The sequence below is a fragment of the Periplaneta americana genome, chromosome 3 (assembly GCF_040183065.1).
Source record: "Periplaneta americana isolate PAMFEO1 chromosome 3, P.americana_PAMFEO1_priV1, whole genome shotgun sequence".
Taxonomy (NCBI): Eukaryota; Metazoa; Arthropoda; class Insecta; order Blattodea; family Blattidae; genus Periplaneta; species Periplaneta americana.
Genome location: NC_091119.1, coordinates 71,882,186 through 71,895,194, shown reverse-complemented (window position 1 = coordinate 71,895,194; position 13,009 = coordinate 71,882,186).

The window sequence follows — 13,009 nt, the reverse complement described above, 5'->3', positions numbered from 1 at the left end:
AAATAACAACAATGGCTACATCATCGATCCCACCGTTAGATTTGAAAAACAAAAGAGCCAACCTGAAGATGTAAATAGGGAAAAAAACGACATCTATGTATGTACCGTTCCATATTTCATGGACAAATACGGTCTACAACAAATTGAAGTAATAGGCCTTATGGTTGGAGTGCGCGGAACTATTCCCGGTTTCTTCTTCCAGACCTGGCAACGTTTCGGCCTACAGAGGAAGGCAATTGATGACATCGTTATTGCAGTTCTGAGAGGATCAATATTTATACTCCGCAACCATCTCTACGGTCAACAATGATCTTCAACTAATTAATTAGTAGCTACTTATTTATTCAGTCATTTCTTGTCGTTGTTGTAAGACTCCCTTCAACTTAAACATATGTATATTATTTATACTTCCAACTGCCTATTGCTCAATATGCTCTGTCTCTGTGGCAGCCTGTGTCTTTAAGAGAATAACAGCACTCATTTAGAAGTGGAAGATCAACAGTGGACTTAATTTTTTGTGTAAGACAACTTATTGAGAAGAGATGTGAATATGGAAAATAATAAATTGTACATTGCATTTATAGATTTATAGAAAGATTATGATTATGTGGTCCGTGCAAAAATATGGGAAGCATTACAAAATTTAAAGGTGTCCAAGAGTCTAATCAAAGAAATAAAAAGAATGTAGGTACAACAAATGTGAGAATTGCATCAAAACACCAATAGGAATGACAGATTGGTTTGAAACAAATGCTGAGGTGAGACAAGGGAGTGTATTGTCATCAATATTGTTTAATGTAGCCTAGTAAGGCTCAACCCACATGGACCACAACTTTGCGATTATTCTGTAGTTTTTGTGTGGTTGTGCTGTCGGTGGAACCGACCACATGTGGACTTCTTTTTTGTGGTCAGCTTAACTCACACAGACCACAACTTTGAAGTCCATATCGACCACAGACAACCACACCACACTGCAAGCTTAGTACCAAAATGGATTTCGAAGAGGAAACACTGTTGTGGCTTTTATTACGTTGTAGAAGACTGAGGCATTGTCGAAACAGATTTTTTTTTTGGGTTCATCCTATTACAGAAAAAAACAGAGCCAGTTTCACTTGCTGCATCATTCATTGAGAATGTACAATGGCAAATTTTTTAATTACTTCAGAATGAGCAAAACTTAATTTGATTATTTATTCAGTGAGTTAACGAGAGTATAATACGAAACGACACACAACAATGAGAAAAAATATATCACCTGAGGAACGTCTATAAGGTAAGTAAAATAATATTGAGGTAGTCAATGGGAAAAGAAGATATAGTCCAAAATGGTGTTTTGAGAACAAATATTTTAGAGTTTCATTTTGTATGTATATATTTTCATTTGGTCATTAAGGGAGTAGAGTTTTATAATATATTTTTTGTATTTTTACTGGAAATAATATTCTCAACTTTTGTCTCACATTCAAATACGATATCTACAAGAAGAGTATGTGTTCTTTTTTCACAGATTAATTTTATGCATAAAAATATCATGACAGAAAGGAAATCAAACATTCTAGTATTGAAAATGAATACAAAAAACGAAGGCAACAATATGGAAAAATGTTAAGTTGCCTTCTTATTGGCTCATACGATCAGATTAACAAATTTTCGGTATAGCTTCTTTAGTCACCAATCAACATAGTGCTCTAATATTGTTAACTTTGAACTAATTGAGTTCAGGATAACATATGCTTTCTTTCTTTCTTCACTTATAATTTTTTAATCATAATATTAATCATAAATACTTAACATACCGTTTTGTCTTTCTCTTTCTAAACAGCTGCTTAATTTTGTTTTTATAAAACACGGTGTACTAACTCTCATATTCAAGATATCCGTACACAATTTTCAGGAAATCATCTTGTTGACTGTTATTAGAATATAGTTATTATTTATTTATAATGCTAGTCTGCAATGAAATATTTCTTCCGACATTTCAATGTTTTGAGGCTATTGACATCATTTTAACTTCAAAATAGAGGCCAGAATGTTCCTAGCACGTAAAAAAGTACATTATTTAATAATTATCTAACATAGTTCTGATTTTATTAAAATTCCTTACATAATATCAATAAATGGGTTTGATTTTAGGATTTAGTGCATAGTTCTATGTTAAATCACTTTAATTGGTTCAGGCAATATTCACAATTTATCATTTCTCAGTCTAGTGTAATCAGTACAGTACGTAGTAATTTTAATTGAAAATGTACGAGAAAATGGGATCATCATCAGAGGTTACACTTGAAACACTTTGTGGTGAGATAACTTGTGTCTTGTGGCATGCTCTCTGGTGATAATTCTGGTGGATTCACTCTCGGAGGCACTCAGAACTTGAGCGGGGAGGCTCGACCTGGATAGGATATTGTGTGTGCAAGGACATTGGATGCTGCCTTGGTTCATACGAGATCTGTTATATCCATGACTATATTGGTCATCATAACATTACCAAATAATTCATAATATTTTATGAATAGGGAGTGCAGGACGTCGACTGTGTATCTGTGTTCAAAGGTACAAGAGGGTGCACTTTTAAACAAATATGGCTCCCAAAACTAGAGATTCGAATAAATCATGGAAATTAAAATATGTTATTACTCACCAGATGATACGGAACACATTGTACTTAATGGATGGTAACAAATACAATCTGGTTTTATGTCAGATAACATGTATCATTGAACGAAATGTTTACTTTTGGTACTAAAAAAGATTCTTTCGTTCACAGAACTCACACTTCGCAATAAATCAAACCAAAACTACGACCAGAGCTACTTAGCAGCTTTCCCTACAATCTACTTCAGTTTGAGTCCTCTAGGTAGTAGCAAAAAATAAAAAACAAAAAATGTTCAAAGGTACACTATGCTAAAGGTACAACTAGTATGTTTATTATTTGTATGTTTGATGACTACTGCAAATCCAGCATTCTCCAAACTTTCCTATTTTTTGCCTCCCTCTTAGTTTCCACATATGATCCATATATCTTATGTCGCCTATCATATGATATTGTCTCCTTCCCCGAACTCTTCTCCCATTCATGATTACTTCCATTGCATCCTTTAGTAGGCAGTTTCTTCTCGGCCAATGACCCAACCAATTCCTCTTTCTCTTCCAGATCAGCGTCAGCATCATTCTTTCTTCAGCCACTCTTTCCAACACAGCTTCATTTCTTATTTTGTCTGTCCATTTCACATGCTCCATTCTTCTCCATATCCACATATGTATGTATGTATGTATGTATGTACGTAGTGTGTCTAAAAAGTTCGGTGAATGGTGTCATATCTGAAAGAGAACTTGGCGTGTGCTTGCGCATGCACATGGTTCTTCAGAGACTTGGGGAGAATCGATACACAGCATGCAATGCATGTGACTGGCAGTGTAAACAGACTGCGACCAGTTGAACGTAGTCAGTGTGAGAGGAAGTGTCACAGCGCAATGGAGCAACGTGTAAACATAAAGTTCTGCTACAAATTGGGGAAGACTACAACGGAAACACTTGGAATGTTGGTGCAGGTGTACAGGAGGGAAGCTGTGAGCAGAAAATGTGTTTAGGAATGGTTTAAACGCTTCCATGAAGGGAAGGAAACAATTGAGGATAAGCCACGTTCAGGTCGGCCATCGACAAGCAGAACCCCAGAAATGATCGAGAAAGTGAGACAAATGCTGGCACAAGATCGGCGACTGACTGATTGATTGCGGAGGAATTGGACATTAGCAAGGACATGGTGCACACCATCGTCCGCGATGATTTGGGTAAGCGGAAGATCTGCTCCAGTTTTGTGCCACACAAGCTCACAGACGAGCAGAAAGCAAAACGGATGGAAACTTCTGGTAATTTCATTTAAATGAGTGGCCAGGATCCATTGCTTCTGAAAACCATTGTCACGGGAGATGAGACCTGGTGCTACCAGTTCGATCTGGAATCAAAATGGCAATCAATGTCATGGTGTTCACTGACTTCCCCGCAACCAAAAAAAGAGCCGTCTGCAAAAATCCAAGGTGAAAATACTGTTGATCGCCTTCTTCGACAACAACGGCATCATCCACAAGGAATTTGTTCCTGCAGGTCAAACCATTAATGCTGCATTTTACCAGTCTGTTTTGAACCGATTGCTTCAGCGTATCCGGCGGGTTCGGCCAGAGTTGCACAGGACTGGAAAAATGGATGCTGCTCCATGACAATGCCCCTGCACACTGTGCGATCCGTGTGCGCCAATTCCTGGCTCAGAAGATGGTAACTGTTCTTGAACACCCTCCGTACTCCCCTGATCTGGATCCTGCGGACTTCTTCCTGTTTCCCGCTTGAAGGTGGCCATGAAAGGTGAACGTTTTGCGGACATGAATGCCATCAAAGATCGTGTGACAGCCGTTCTGCGATCGATTCCACAGGAGGCCTTTGCTGATAGTTTCCAGAAGCTGTACGAACGTTGTCGAAAGTGTGTTGTAGCGGGTGGCGACTATTTTGAAGGGCAATAAAGGAAAAACTTTTTTTTTCTAAAAAGTTCGGTGAATGCTATCAGAAAACAAACAAAACAAAGATACAAACAAATTTTCTTTATTGCCCTTCAAATTAGTCGCCACCCGCTACAACACACTTTGGCAACGTTGTATAACTCCTGTATGCCAAATGTTGTTCAGTGGAGCTCTTCTCCTCTCCACCAGATTCCAATTCATTGTTAACTTGGACTAGCTTCCCTCTTCCATACTACGTTAAACGTTTCCATACCAAATCAGTCGCTTTCATTCCACACACACACACACTCACCGTCTACCATCATAATTTCTCTTCTCTTTCATTTCGAATCCTATCCAATTTAGAAATTCCAGCCAATCTGCTAATGATCTAATTTTAAAACCTTCCCTCAAATTGCGCAAAGACAAATATGCAAAAAAAAAAGTAGTTGCCCATATTAACTGTCATTCATTCACAGTTTTCTGCCCAAGGGCAAGTCTTTCACTGCAAATCTAGCATTCTCCAATCTTTCCTATTTTTTGCTTTCCTTTCCGTCTCCGCATATGAGCCATATATCTTAATGTTGTCTATCATCTCATATCTTCTGCTCCAAACTCTTCTGCCAGTCACCATTCCTTCCAGTGCATCCTTCAGTAGGCAGTTTCTTCTCAGCCATTGCTATCCTCCGTTTGACTTCCTGGCAGCAGCTCATGTTCCTACTTATAGTACACCCCACTTGTTCTACTGCCACATTTAGAATTCGCACTTTACCTTTTTTATTTTTCTTTCAACAACCATGATCTTCGTCTTGTTTGCATTTATGTTCATTCCATACTAGTCACAGCTGTCATTTAGCTCCAGTAGCATATCCCTTAGTATCATCTCCTCTTCTGCTAACAACGCCATATCATCAGCAAATCTTATATACTTTATTCTTCTTCCTCCTACTATCACTTCTCTCGTGTTCTGAAAACAGTTCTTCACTAAATCTTCTAAGTATAGTGAAACCTCTCCGTATGGACACCCCCAAGATACGGTCACTCCTCAAATATGGACAGCTTTTTATGTCCCAACTGAAATAATATAGAAATAATGATAAATTTAACTCACGTTTACGGACACTCTCAGACACGGACACAGACAGCTGTTTCACAGTTCTAAAGCTTGCTTTACCTCCTGACTGCGGACAGAATTTGGTTTTCAGGACCTAATGTGTTACAAAAATGGAAAATTTAGTTTTGAGAACTGTACATAAATTCCTAAACATGAAAGAAGACAATAAGGGCCTCGTAAGCTACCACTAGCCCAGCTGGCTACCCCTTGTCAGCTGGAAGCGGGTGGATAAACAAAGTCATAAACTTTAACCTGTCTGATGGGTCCAAGATTTCCGCGATCGTGAAATTGTATTCGATACATGATAGGATTAGTAGGATTATTCTCTCCACTTCAATCAGTTGTTCTGTTTCGAGAGACATGGCACCTGAACGTAAAGGTAAACCTAGAATAAAAGTGCATGACACAGTACTGTATTTTCCTGTTTTGGTCTTATCTACTGTAGTTCAAAGTTGCAAAGAATTTACTATAGTACAGTAGACTGTATTTAGAATTAAACTACAGTAATACAATTCATTGAAAGAGTGAAGGGACACAAAATACATATTATAAATTTACTGTTAGATTGGGGAGCCTCCCTCCCAATAAGGGACATCTCCCAGATGCGGACAGATTGTTACGTCCCTATGATGTCCGTAAATGAGAGCTTTCACTGTAGATGTTGTACAGGATAGGTGATAAAGGGAAATCTTGTCTTACTCCTCTCCCTATTTCACTTCCTTCAGACATTTCTTCTCTTATCCTGACTTTGACTCATTGTTTCATATAAAGGTACAGAACAATCTTCTCTCTTTCCAATCCACATTAATTTTCTTCAGGATCCCCATCAGTTTATTCCAATCCACTCTGTCAATTGCCTTTTCTAGGTCCACAAATTCTCTGTACACTTCTTTATTCTTCTCGAGGTATCTTTCTCGATTGTTCACAGCAGTCTTATCTTATTGCATCCCAGGGGCGTATTTTGCGGACTACCGGGGCTACCGGTGGTAGCCCAAGAAAATTACAAAAGAAAAAGTTTATAATATAACATAATGTAATAAATTTGTATCATTAGTTTTACCATAGTAATTAAAATTAAAGTAATTGTTAGATTTATATGCGCTCTCTGCTCTCGAAAAGAAACAAGTTGTCAAGGCGGCATCGCTGGAGAAACCGCTTGCTACATGAGGTAGCCTGTAACCGTTTTGCTCACGCAGTCCTTCGCACAACTGCCCGTCCCCCCCCCACTCCCTTCTGTTTCCATCGTGCACTGTAGGTGGGCGAGTTGCCGCTCTCGTGATTGGTTTCTTCGCAGGCGCGAAGCAGCAATACGCTTAGTACGCTAGCAATTGAATGTGATTGTGTTCTTGCAGTGCATCATTTTAAATCTGTGATTTGTTCGAGTGTCTAAGAGTTATATTAATTGTGAATTATTAAGTTTTTAATTTCCCAATTAAGTGATATTTGAAAAATATGGCAGAACAAGTTTCTGGAGAGGTTTGTGTTGAAAATGACTGTGTAATAGAAGGTTTATTAAAAGTGCCTTTTAACCGTCGTACATAACAACGAGAAAGTTGAAATTGTGAAAATGGAAAGACCAACTCCTGAGTTAAATTTGTCCAAAGTGGAATTGGTTGTGTGGTACTTCTAAACTGTCTAAACTATTTTGCTGGTCATGTTTGTTATTTAGCCGCGAAACTAATGTGTGATCAAAAGAGGGGTTTTCTAATATGAACTCCCTTCGAACGGCAGTCCTAGAATACGACAAATCAAAAGCTCATATTTGTAGTAGTATGAACTTTGCAAACTTTGGGAAGACAAGAATTGATTTACAGCTAGATAAGCAAAAAGCTCTACACATCAACCAACACAATGCTCTTGTGAAAAAAAAATCTGGAGATTTTACTGCATCTTATTAACGCAGTCTGCTTTCTAGGAAAACAAGAATTGGCTTTTCAGGGCCATAACGAGAGTGTGGAATCAGACAATATAGGAAATTATATTGAATATTTAAGTTCCTTAAGTGAATTTGACCATTTACTGACCAATCATCTTGAGAGTTCAACAGTATTTCGTGGTAATTCTCCCGCAATTCAGAATGACTTAATATTTGCTATAAGTGGGGTTATGATAAAGAACATAAAACCTTTTGTGGCCATTGTTGTTGATGAAACAAGTTACTGCTCTAATCAGAGTCAATTGTCCACTGTTTTAAGTTACGTCGACAATACTGCCAATGTTCAAGAACAGTTTATAGGATTCACAAATGTCAGTTCGGACAAAACTGCTGCTACTTTGTTTCAGCATGTGGAAGGTGTTACAGCAGAATACAATGTCGGCAATAAGTTAATTGCACAGACATACGATGGTGCTTCAGTTATAGCGGGAAATATTAATGACTTAAAAACAAAAGTTCAAGAAAAGTATCCTCAAGCACTATTTGTCCATTGTTACAGCCATGTTCTCAATTTAGTTTTGCAACAAACTATTTCATCCATTCCAGAATGCCGCATTTTTTTCAAAACACTGTCGGGTTTAGCTGCATTTTTCTCATCATCTCCTAAAAGGTCAGAAAACTCAAGAAATTTATGAACAAGAAACTCCCAAAAGTAGCACCAACTAGATTGAATTTTACATCTTGGCTTGTAAATACAGTAAACGAATACAGAGAAAAACGGACTGCTTTCTTTAAAAATATCATTTGTAATGACTCTGAAGAAAACTGGGATGATGCTGTAATTGTGTAGGCTCAAGGATATTTGAATTTTTTCACACAGTTTCAGAATATATTTCTTCTTGAAGTCTATGCTAGAGTGTTCGCACATACAGATGTGCTCTACAATATTCTTCAGACAAAAAGTCAAGACATAGCATACTACTTGCAAGAGGTATCAAAGATAAAAAAATACTATATCCGAGTTCAGACGTAGTGGGTTTCCGTCCATATGGAGTAATATGGAAAATGAAAATTCTTCAGTCAATACAATGGAACCACCATTAAAGCGAAGAAAAGGAGATGATGAATTGAAATACAGGCAGCTGTACTACAGCATACTAGATCGTATGCGCATGGAAATTACTGACAGATTTTCTGATTATGGAAAGCTTCAGTTCACACATCTTCTAGATTCTCAAAAATTTTCTGCTTATAGAGAAAACTTCCCGAATGAGGCACTAAACAAATTATTTCAGTCCTATAACAGTCACTTTGATCAAGTACGTTTGAAAAATGAATTAAGTGTAATATATTCAGCAGAAGTCTTTGATTTTTCGAACAAACCTATCCATGAAATATTATCTGCCATATATGAAAACCAGCTGAACCAAGTTATTCCTGAAGTCCTTAAATTGGCAACATTAATTGTGACAATACCAGCTACGTCAGCATCGGTAGAAAGAACATTTTCTGCGTTGAAGAGAATAAAATCCTACTGTAGATCAACTCATACACAGGAACGTTTATCCGGCTTGGCACTAATATCCATTGAAAAGTCATTTCTACAGAAACTTTGCAAGTGGCCCAACTGTAATTTCAATGACGAAGTCATCAACGTATTTTCGTCCCAATCAAGACGTCTGAAATTCACATAAATATGTAAGGAATTTTATTATAGGGACTTTAAAATATATTTTGTGTAATAATAGGGTCAGTGGTAGCCCAAACCCTTTAACCAGTATACGCCACTGTTGCATCCCTCGTATCATTTCCCTTCCTGAAGCAAAACTTCTCTTCTTTCAACTGTCCTTCCACTTAGAATATAAACATCGATTCATTATTTGCAGGAGAATCTTTGCTGAGTGCGATATCAGGCTGATATGTGAATACTTATTTGCAGCATTACATTAAGAAACAACTGTAAGTACTTGGAGAGAGCAGCAGTTGAATTGCTCTCCTCTGTGAATGCCTACACTGAGTGTTAGATAACTTTGTGCGCACAATTCTCTTTGCTTCAGTGAGTACTATTTTCTCAGTGCTAGAGGTTATTCTATTTTTGTCAAATTTTTAAAGCATTAATTTCACAACCTTACAGCTAGTATGGGCAGCTAATTTTTTGTATTTGACTATCTGCTGTTAAGATCTAACAATATGCGCAGTTTAAGGGGAGGTTCGCAGTGTTGCCCATCTTGTGCGATTCTTAATTCACATCACATGATTCACAGAACCTTTTTCATTAAACATAATTATGCTTATATAGTGAATCTCAGTGAACATTCCTAGTGTTTCTGTTGGCTGATCAAGAATGGTCCTCCCCGTGCTACCTTCACTGCTTGCAGTCACCCTAGAAAGTGATTTTACAGCTGTCTGATAATAATTTAACAATTGAACTAGTAGTGGGCTGTGATTTGAAGACCTGTGTTTTTGTTGCTGTAATAGGTTTGTCACTGGATCATACTGGCTATTGTTCCAAAATCACAGCTACGAGAAATCGTCATCTCTGCCCAGTATGTGATTCACAGCGAAGGCAACTGACGTACGTATATGTGACAGGCCCAGAATCCAGACAATTGCAAGTCAGAAGATTAAAGGGACTGGGAACCTCCTATCTTAACACATGTTAAATTAGTGATATTTACTTACATTTTCTCTAAAACTGTTGAGAGTAAAACAGTAAAGCTTTTGCAACTTATTTCTGACACTCTTATAAGTAATCTGATGGAAGGATTTTTAAAAATAATATTTTATAAATTTATGAATTTTTTTTTTGAATACGTAAATTTTTACCTCAGTTTTTGCTACATTTTTCAATAAATCTGCTTTAAGAACCCCTGTGTCAATTTATGCTAAAATACAAACTAAATACACACATAAAATTTGAAAGTGAAACCTCTCCTTATGGACATCCCTCATATACGGACAGATTTTTGTCTCAACTGAAATACTATAGAAATAATGATAAATTCAACTCTCAGACATGGACACGGACAGCTGTTTGACAGTCCTAAAGCTTGCTTTACCTCCTGACTGCGGCCAGAACTTGGATTTCAAGACCCAGTGTGTTACAAAAATGGAAAATTTGGTTTTGAGGACTGTACAGAAATTCCTTAACACGAAAGAAGATAATGCCATTAGCTGGAAGTGAGTGAAATTTCTTAACATAAAAGAATATAATAATATGGATCTCGTAGGCTACCACTAGCCCAGCCGACTACCCCTTGTTAGCTGGAAGGGGGTGGATAAACAAAGTCATAAAATTTCATTTAAAGCATGAAGTGATATATAATGCTTGTTATAAATTTATTGTTATATTGGGGAGCCTCCCTCCCAATAAAGGACACCTCCCAGATGCGGACAGATTGTTACATCCCTTCGATGTCCGTAAATGAGAGGTTTCACTGTAAATCTAACCACTAGAAACTGAGATATGGTACACTTTATAGAGAAAAATACAAACTTATGGAAAATGGCTGCCAAAGTTATCAGAACACCTCAGCTGCATAATCCTCATCTCAGATAAAAATGTTTAAAATATATTTCCATAATAATAATAATAATAATAATAATAATAATAAAATGCATAAATGATATACTGTTGGAAAGAGGATTTTTCAGAGAATATAAATCAATAAAAAAAAAACTGAAATTTTGAACTTATTACAGGGTCACGATCCCCTTAACTTTAAGACAACATAACTGGGACCTAATTAATTTTTGTCCCACTCAAAAGGTTAATGTCGGAAACTCTTCGATACTGAAGCTATGCACTCAATATACTTGTATTCTTTCACACATGATTCACTTAATCATTCGTGAATATTCTTGGGCGAATATATATGCGCCCACACATAATGATAAGACAGCTGAGAGATCAGAGCGTGTATTGTTTTCAGTATACTCGCCATGCTAATCACTATTGTTCATATAAGACATGACACTGATATATATCAACTCAATTTGCAGAAGAGCGATAAACATCTGCGCTGGCTCATGATGAGAAGCATTGGTATTCCTCGTGGTTTGTTCAGAGGTAAGTAGGTGGCAGTGAAAATGAGTTCTAGATGACTTGGAAGTCTACAGCCCCACAATCGCCAAAAATCATCTGAGCACAAAAATCACAATGTGACAAAATCACTATTATCTGTCACAGTGATTTTTCTGGAGCTGTCACAGTTCAGAGCTGTAGTGGCAAATTGCTGTCACACCTCATCTCTGAATTGAATAATTGGCCAGAACAAAGTTTTGAAGTGTTGAGTTAAGCATAAGGTAGATCGTGAAGCCCTTTACATGTTGGCATTGGTATTTTATCACTATAGGGATTTTATTACACTTCACTTTACCGTACATGTGCTTGGGAGTTGCCCACAGGGAGAAGTACTCAGAATAAAACGTCACAACATCATACGTTCTATGATCGCAGATCACTTCGATCCAAAAATCTAGACGTTCTCGAGGAAGTTCATTGTATTGCTGATGGTGGGAGCAATCGTAGGACAGATATCATAGCTATAAATAGGAATAAACAGACAGCCGAAATAATTGATCCTACTATCAGATTTAAAATCTCAGCTACTCAACCATCTAAAGTGAACGAAGAGAAAAAGAAAATCTACGAGCCCACGATTCAGTACCTATCAGCGAAATACAACATTGAAAATATCACAGTTACCGGTCTCTTCTTCGGAGCGAGAGGCACCATTCCGAAAACCTTTGTAAAGTGGAGGGAAAAATACAAGCTGGAGAGAGGTTTTTAAGATGCCATCGTCACCATCATAATAAAATTTTCTGTAGCAATATTTTGCCAGCATCTTTATGGTGTACACTCAATTTAAATTGTACTAGGTTCTATTTTTTTCTTATGTCTTAATCTCTTTTGTTTAAAACCTGTTTATATAATTTTTAATTTTAAATATTATTATGAGTTATTCTGTGTCGCAGGGCAAACCAAAAGTATTGGGTCAGACCAATAAATTAAATTAAAAGAGTTTTGTTGCACAGATACTTTATTAGTCCCAGAAAAGAGGCAGTGTGTATGATCAGACATACAACGAAACAAAATTAATTTTATTACCTCAACTAGTCCTCCTCTTGTGAACCAGGTCACACGTTCTCTGATCATGTGTACTGCCTCCTTTCTGGGACTTGTAAAGTACTTCCTCTTTTCCAGATCCTGACTTCGAGAAGGGATGTCTTCTCATGAAGTATGCATTGGTCGAAATTTACTCCAGACTGTTAAATAAAGTGTGATTTGTCTTGTAAAGTATTACATCTGTCCTTGTTGTTGTTATTTGTTAATGTTGAAATTATTTATAATTAATGTTGAAATTTTGTATGTTATATTTTAATTATATTGTATCTTAGTAACTATGTGCTACTTTTGGCTGTCCCATATCACGTATGTGATCAGTTGGAAGCAATAAATGAATATGAATATCTGTGCTACAAGATTTTTTTCTGAGACTGTTACTTACTTACTGGCTTTTAAGGAA